Below are 7,721 nucleotides of genomic sequence, written 5' to 3' on the forward strand. Positions count from 1 at the left end.
ACAACAAAACAATAATTTGTCCACAATCACGCAACATTACAAATAGAAATCCTAGACAACAAATATTCTAAGACTCAGGCTCAATACTATCATCATCAAGATCCATGTTATCGATCTTATAAGTAAGACATTGAAGCTCGAATTGGAATTGTTGATTCTGAGCATCAAGAGCATCCATCCGGTTAGAGATGTAGCCTCGAAGAGAGAATAACTCATCTATGATCATCTGATTGGAAGGTATGGCAGCAGATGAAGAAGACTCAGCATGAAACTCATAAGGTTCATGTTTAGGAGGGTTAGCAAAGACATTTGGATCAGCAGGTGCAACTTGTCTATCATTTTCATGCTTATAGATTCTATCAATGGGATCTCGAAAGAAGCCAGTTTTGTGAATCACATCCACATCGATTTTACAATCGCGTGCATCAAGTGTGACTTTAGATTCACCAGTAGTGGATATAGCAAAATTCTCAAGTACTTTAGTAATGAAGATTGCATAAGGCAAAGGGTTATGAGTCTCTCATACATACCATATTTGTCTCATTATTGTGAAGGCCTAATTGATTGAAAGGTTATGCTTTAGAGCATACATCAATTTCAGTTTCATGTCATTAATTTGAGAATGATTTGAAAATTCTGGAAGAATGGCATAGCTCAGAAAGTAATGAAGCAAACAGTCTTCGAGATTGAGATTTCCTATAGCAAGGATATCTCTACTCTTTACAGTTTCACCTAATGCCAGTTGCTTACACATTTCTATTTCTCGTTTAGAGAATCTACACATAGAATGGTAGAACTCTTTTCTATGATAATTATCTCATTCACATGCAAGACCAAAATATTTTATGCTATCTTGATAGGGTATATTACAACATGTTGAACTGAAGGTTTTAACATCTAAAACAATTTCTTTTCCTTTCACATAGATTTTAAATGATTCTTCTTAAAGTTCAAGTTGTAGTAAAATACTTTAAAAAGTTCAGGATAATAGGCATTTGATTCATCACAGAAATCAAAAATATCTTATTGCCTAAGTAGAATAGGGAATGAAAATCTTCAAACTCAAAGTTAGTTACATTGCCATACTTAGGAGCAAATATTGAGCGTCCAAGGTAACAACTCTCAGTAATCAATTATCACATTGACGTAATCGATTATCCAAATATTTTGTCCAACTGAGTAATTTGATTATCACACAGTGTAATCGATTACCCAAAGGATGTAATCGATTACCCAAACATCTTATTCCAACTGAATAATTGGTTATCACACAGTGTAATCTGTTACTCAACGAATGTAATCGATTGATCAAGTATTCTGTTCAACTAAATACCTAATTACTACAATGTGTAATCGGTTACTGAAATGAGTGTAATTGATTACCCTGTTCAGTTTTCGTTGGGTAACTCATTTCTCACTCATGTAACCTATTACTTAGTTCTAGTAACCTGTTACTTAGTCATAGTAACCTGTTACTTAGATACAGTAACTTGTTATACAGTATTTTGAAAATTGTTTTCATTTATACTTGTAGTTTTCAATTTTCTCATAAAATACTTTTGAGCATTACTACTATTTGTATATAATAGAGTATAAGGATATAAGTACCTATAGACTTAGATTCTAATTCCTTGAAGTTTTATCTTCATTGTCTTTGTAAGTATTCTTTGTTTTCTTCTTTATGTGATGTTGATGTCTTCATCAAAACCATGTCAAGATCAGGAGTAAGATCTTCTTCACAAGGTATATATATTGTTACGTGTTGTGCTCTATGTGGAGATGATGAGGAAGCAATAAACCACCTTTTTTCACTTATTCAAAGTCTTATCATATTTGGCAAAACCTTTACTCTCAATTTGGTCTTGCCTCAATCCTATACAATGATACTAAGGTAAACTTTTTTGCTCATATAAGTTTGCAATGTTTGGAGAACAAGAGTAAAAAAAAAGATGGATGTCAATTTGGATTATCATTTATGGACAATTTGATATGTAAGGAATAAAATTAATTTTGAGAATTCGTGGTATCATCTTAATAAGGTCTTAGATCTTATCTTCCTACATTTTTAGAACACCCTATGTGTTTGTTGTAATAACTTCAACTTTTTATTTTTGGGATAGGTGTTGAACTTGTCTAAGTATCTTTCTGCTTGTTAATTTTAGTAGTTGTAGATACGAGTATCACTTGTTCTCTTTTTTTATTGAATAAAATTTATAGCCGATAAAAAAAACTTCTGACCCTAACGATTTGTATGTCTTGTGTAGAGAAAAAAGTAGGGTCCCTAATTTAAATATATATATATATATATATATATATATATATAATTATGTAAAATTTGTATGCCTAAGTCTAAATAAAATTGAAGGTCCAAAATATATTTCAAAATAAAAATGACACTTATTGTTCAAAAAAATAATTTGATTATAAATTTTGAAGAAAAAAAAATCTTACATACGCAATATACATTTTCTTTTTGTGCTCAATTGTTATTAGTGATTGTGGATTTAAGTCGAAAATAATTTAGACCAACTATTAATTATAAAACATGCATGTGATAATAATATACAATTATGGACGAATAGGTACGTTATTGAACAGCAAAATCTGGAACCAAAGATGAATAAGGTAACATTATTTATGTAATGTAATAAAATTGGGACTACCATGCATGCATGGGTCTTGTCCCGCAAACATGCGGCACCCCTAGTGGGTGCAACACTTCTATAATTTTTTTTGGTTTATATCTATTACTCTATAAATAAAGAATTAATTCTTCTTGGAATGAATAATTATCATTGCTTACAAATGTTATTCTTAGGAATCGAACTCATAATATTATGATCAATTTAATGATCTAGCAGAATCTTACACCACCAGACCAATGTCTTATTAGTCAATCCTTCTATATTGATACAGATGAATAAATGTTAATTTACTCAATATAAAATAAAAACATACATTCCATACAATTCAATCGTGTGAAAAACTGTGTAAAATAAGAGCCTTAGCCTACACGCAATATTTGATATGTACTTTTGTAATGAAAATACTTCACGGAAACCTGATCAAATTTGTTCGTATGAATGTATCCAAATTAAAGATTATTCCAACCGTGAATACCAATCTCAAATACATGTTCAGGAGTAAACGGCACAGTAGTAAGATATGACAAATTATTCTTTATAGTGTAAGGATTTATGCATGTAACTTCATTATCCACCATTCATTTGGATTATTTTTTTTGAAAAGTCAACAATAATTAAATATTAATGGTAGATGATAATATTAATAGTAGATGATATAATAACAGTGCATAAACTCATACATTTTTCGCTATTGTTTATTACTCACTGCTAACACTTAACAACAAAATCCCAAACAATCAACCATGTGATAATACTCTCCCATTGCTTAGGTGGGGGGAATATAAAATGCTCTGTTCAAGGTGTAATTATTAATTGGTGAAAATATACAATTAAATAAATTTTCAATTAATTTTTGGGTTGAGTCAATCAGTGTCATAGATATATTGTTTAAGTATTACTAATCAAAGAAATAAATATTGGAAAGCTAAATTCCACACTTCTCTATTTATTAAAACAACAATTTTAAAGATAAAATTCTCATTTCCCCCTTAAACAGTATCCTTAAAACACTTTTAACATTCCCCTTTAATCTTCTTATGTTTTGGCAATTGCACAACATTTGTCACATTGGAAAATGACAGAGTGTTTATATCCATAGCGATCCAAAATAGAAACCAAATACCCGTTCAAAAAAACGAAAAAACTAAAAACTAAAATTGTTTGGATCGTATTAGATTCGTTTTTAGAAAACTGATTGGTCTGAATTAGTTTTTTGTTCCAATTTTATAAACCTTAAAATTGATAATCTAAAATGTAATTAACCTTACAAATGAACATTATTTCATTTATAAATCTAATTAACCTTACAATTGATAATCTAAAATGTATCATTTTTATATTTTTCTAATTTTTAAAAGTTTTCTAACTTATATTATTAGTTAAAACTTTATAATTGTTAAAATTATGTTTGTGTTACTCATGTTGCTTTTATATTATTTTTAATATGTTGCTGTCTTTATTTTTAGTTCAAATGGTTATTATTAATATTTAATTAGATGTTTGCGCATTTCACACTTGCTACTAGGAATCTTGGATTAGACATATTAATTTTTAAATGAATTGAACACTTTAAAAACATATTAGACTTAGTATTTTGAAATAACATGTTTTTTATGTGAAATTGATGTTTTGAAAATGTGTTATACTTATTATTTTTTATTAAAAAAAACCAAACCAAACTAGAACTGCGTATAAATTATGGATCGGATTTTTTAATGCAAAATCAACCAATTCAAACCAAATCAGTGTTATTTATGTCATTAGATTTGATAAAAAATTTAACTAAAAACTGATACGAACCAACCCTAAACACCTCTACAAAATGGTATGACACAGCAAACGCAATCTTGTATTGTATGCCAGGAATAGTATGTGCTTTTGGCCAAACCTGGCCTAATACAATTAATAAAAATCGTTACCTCATAGATGTTTGGCATTAATGTTAATAGATGGAGCAAAAAATTTCAACAATCCAAATAAACCATGGTTTAGGAATCATTGATCTCCAACTTTCATGGGAAAATGCACCTACTAACATGATACTACTATAGCTAAGGGCACTAACATTTATTTTTCAAAGCCATTACAATCTGCTTACTCATTATTCTTTGTTTCTATCCGGAGTAAAAAGGCTTTTCAAGAAGAGGCAAGAATTCACCAATTGAAGTTGCATTGATTAAACTAACAAGCCTTGTCGTTCAGCAATATTATATTAGAAGCATGATGCCTTGAATATTGCTGACTCCTTTTTAGTTCCCAATAATTCAAAATTTTAATAGAGAGCTTTAACTCTCCTATTTTTTGGGATTACAAGTCATACTTATTACCTTTTATTTTAGACTAATGTTATATATTTTTTACTATATTCCCTTACTAATCCTTCTGATCATAAAAAAGTGATACATGTCTCTTGTAAACCAATCATTAATAAATAATGAAGTATTACCTTATGATATATATTACTTGATTGGTAGGAGGATATACCATTTTTTCATTCTTTTAAGCACTAATCAAAAGTATACGGTATGAATAAGGGTTGGCAGATTTGGTCACCCTTTTCCGCACCAAGTGTTACTTCCTCCCTTAATTATTATCCACTTCTAAATAAAAGTAATATACATGATGTTGTATAAATGTTAAACATTTTTTTATTTTAGTTTCAATTTAAATTTTATTATTTTAAGTCGCTGGTCTTACTAAAATAAATAGCGTGCTTTGGACGTTTTTATTTTTAGAGATTAAAATGAATAACATAAAAAATATTTCAACCAAATAAATATATATATACATATGAGGATGGATCCGTTTACTCCCAATTTAAGTTACACTTAATATTAAATATTCATTTTCTTAAATCTAACGCATCAAATGGGTAAAACTTGAAAGTTATTCAAGATTTCTTTTTTTTTTCTCATCATTTATTTCAGTCACTCATTTGATCAGTTAGATTTAAGAAAATAAATTGCTGAGATTGAATATAACTTAAATTGGGGGGAAAATATCATTCCTCTATATATATATATATATATGATGCCTTTGTAGAAGTGATCCTATATTGTGCCTATTTGATGCAATTTGGTTGTTTGTATGTGGATAAGTATTGGTAGCTAGATCCAACATGTGAGGAAAAGAGACAAACAAGGTTACTTTGTGTTCGACATGCTCATGGAAAATTTGCAATCACATTTTGTTTCCAACCCAAATAAGTTTATAAGCACTTGTTTTGTTTCATTACTAGAAACTAGCCCGTGAACCTGAATGTCACTTACAACTTTCATGTCAAGAAAGAAGCAACGAATATGGAGAAGGTGAAGTGGCATGTCTTTTTGCACTCGAGTGCCTTAAACATCACCCCACACATCATCATTCTCATCATCATTATTATTATTATTATTATTATTATTATTATTATCATTATTATTATGCACTAACAATTTAAGGTATATAAGTTTATTCTACACTGAATTATAATGTGTTTATATATATTAATAAAAAAAAGAATAATCATTGTGAAATCCTTATTAGGTTGTTGGCTCATATATAAGTATTACATCTAAACTTATATATTATTAAACGCAACTATACAAATTTATGGAATAGTATATAAAGATTTCAAAAACCTAATACACTCCCTTAAACTTGTATATTATTAAAAGTACTACATCTAAACGTAACTATGCAAAGATAAAATTGACTACTTATCTAAAATAAAATATTGTAGTTGATTCATATTATGAACAAATGTGAGACTTCAATATTTTAACATACCTCATCATATTGAAGAATATAAGTATAAATGCATGTATTTGCAAGTGGCCCAACATTTGATTAGACTAATATATATTAGAATAATTGGGTTTAACTCCATCTTTAAAGTTATCACATTAGAAATTGTCAAAATCTTTATAAATAAATCATATTCACAACTTATGTGAGATTTCAATTCTTTAACATAACAAATTTATCAAATAATATTATTAAATAATTTCGATTTATTCAACTAGTTTATTAACTTTTAACTTGTATATGCTTTAAACCAAACTTATAAAACTTTTAACTTACTTATTAGCTAGTTGTGTCAAATAGAACTTAGATCAACAAGTTGCATGTATTATCTATTAAGTATGTTTAATTATCATTGAATTTTTAAAAAATAATATAAATAAATGGTATATGATATAATAATTGTACATAAATCTTTACATGGAAGGGAATGATCGTATTAAGGCTTTGTTTGATTTAGAGATGAGAGAAGATAAAAAGAAAGAGTATGAGTAGAAAGAAAGAAATGAGAAAATGAGTTGATTATAAGAGTTGTTTGATAGGAAAGAAATATAAAATAATTAGAAAGGAGATAAAACATATTTTTACAAAAAAGATAATTTTACCCTTTAAATAATAATGAGTATTTGATAAAGTTAAGGGCATTATTCTAAATGCCAAAAAAAGTCCTCTTCATTTACCATTTCTTCTCACATTGGCGAAGAAACTAAAAATTAATGGGTCCTACCACTTTTATTTTCTTTCTCTCTATACTCTCTTATTAAATAAGAGAAAAATTTTCTTTCTCTTACATCTCTCTTTCCTTTCTCTTTCTTTACTAATTTTCTCGGACCAAATAGAGGCTAAAATTTACAATATGAATTAATTTGAACCATAATAGATTGTAGGCATTAATGTTCGAGTTATCAAACCGTAATGGATTACTTTGGAACTATTCTATCAATTGAAAGGAATAAATATAAAGAATTGAAGAAACAGGATAGAGAGAGAGGATAAAGAGGTTGGTCACGAGATAGAGTTCCAAATTTTACACTATTTATACTGATACATTTTTGTCTGATTTGACGTGCATACGATTAGATTAAGAGAAAATAATAAATGTACCCTGAGAATTTTTACATTGCCGGATTCATTGTTTATATATTATTTATCATGAACTTTTAAATAAAAATAATAATGGATGATATAATTTCATAGATTTTATACTCTTAGATTAATAAGAATATTAAACAGTTTTTGCCCACTTAACAGTTTTCAATTCTGTTCCTTATTATGTAACACTTAGTTTCCCGT

The sequence above is a fragment of the Lupinus angustifolius genome, chromosome LG11 (assembly GCF_001865875.1).
Source record: "Lupinus angustifolius cultivar Tanjil chromosome LG11, LupAngTanjil_v1.0, whole genome shotgun sequence".
Lineage (NCBI taxonomy): Eukaryota > Viridiplantae > Streptophyta > Magnoliopsida > Fabales > Fabaceae > Lupinus > Lupinus angustifolius.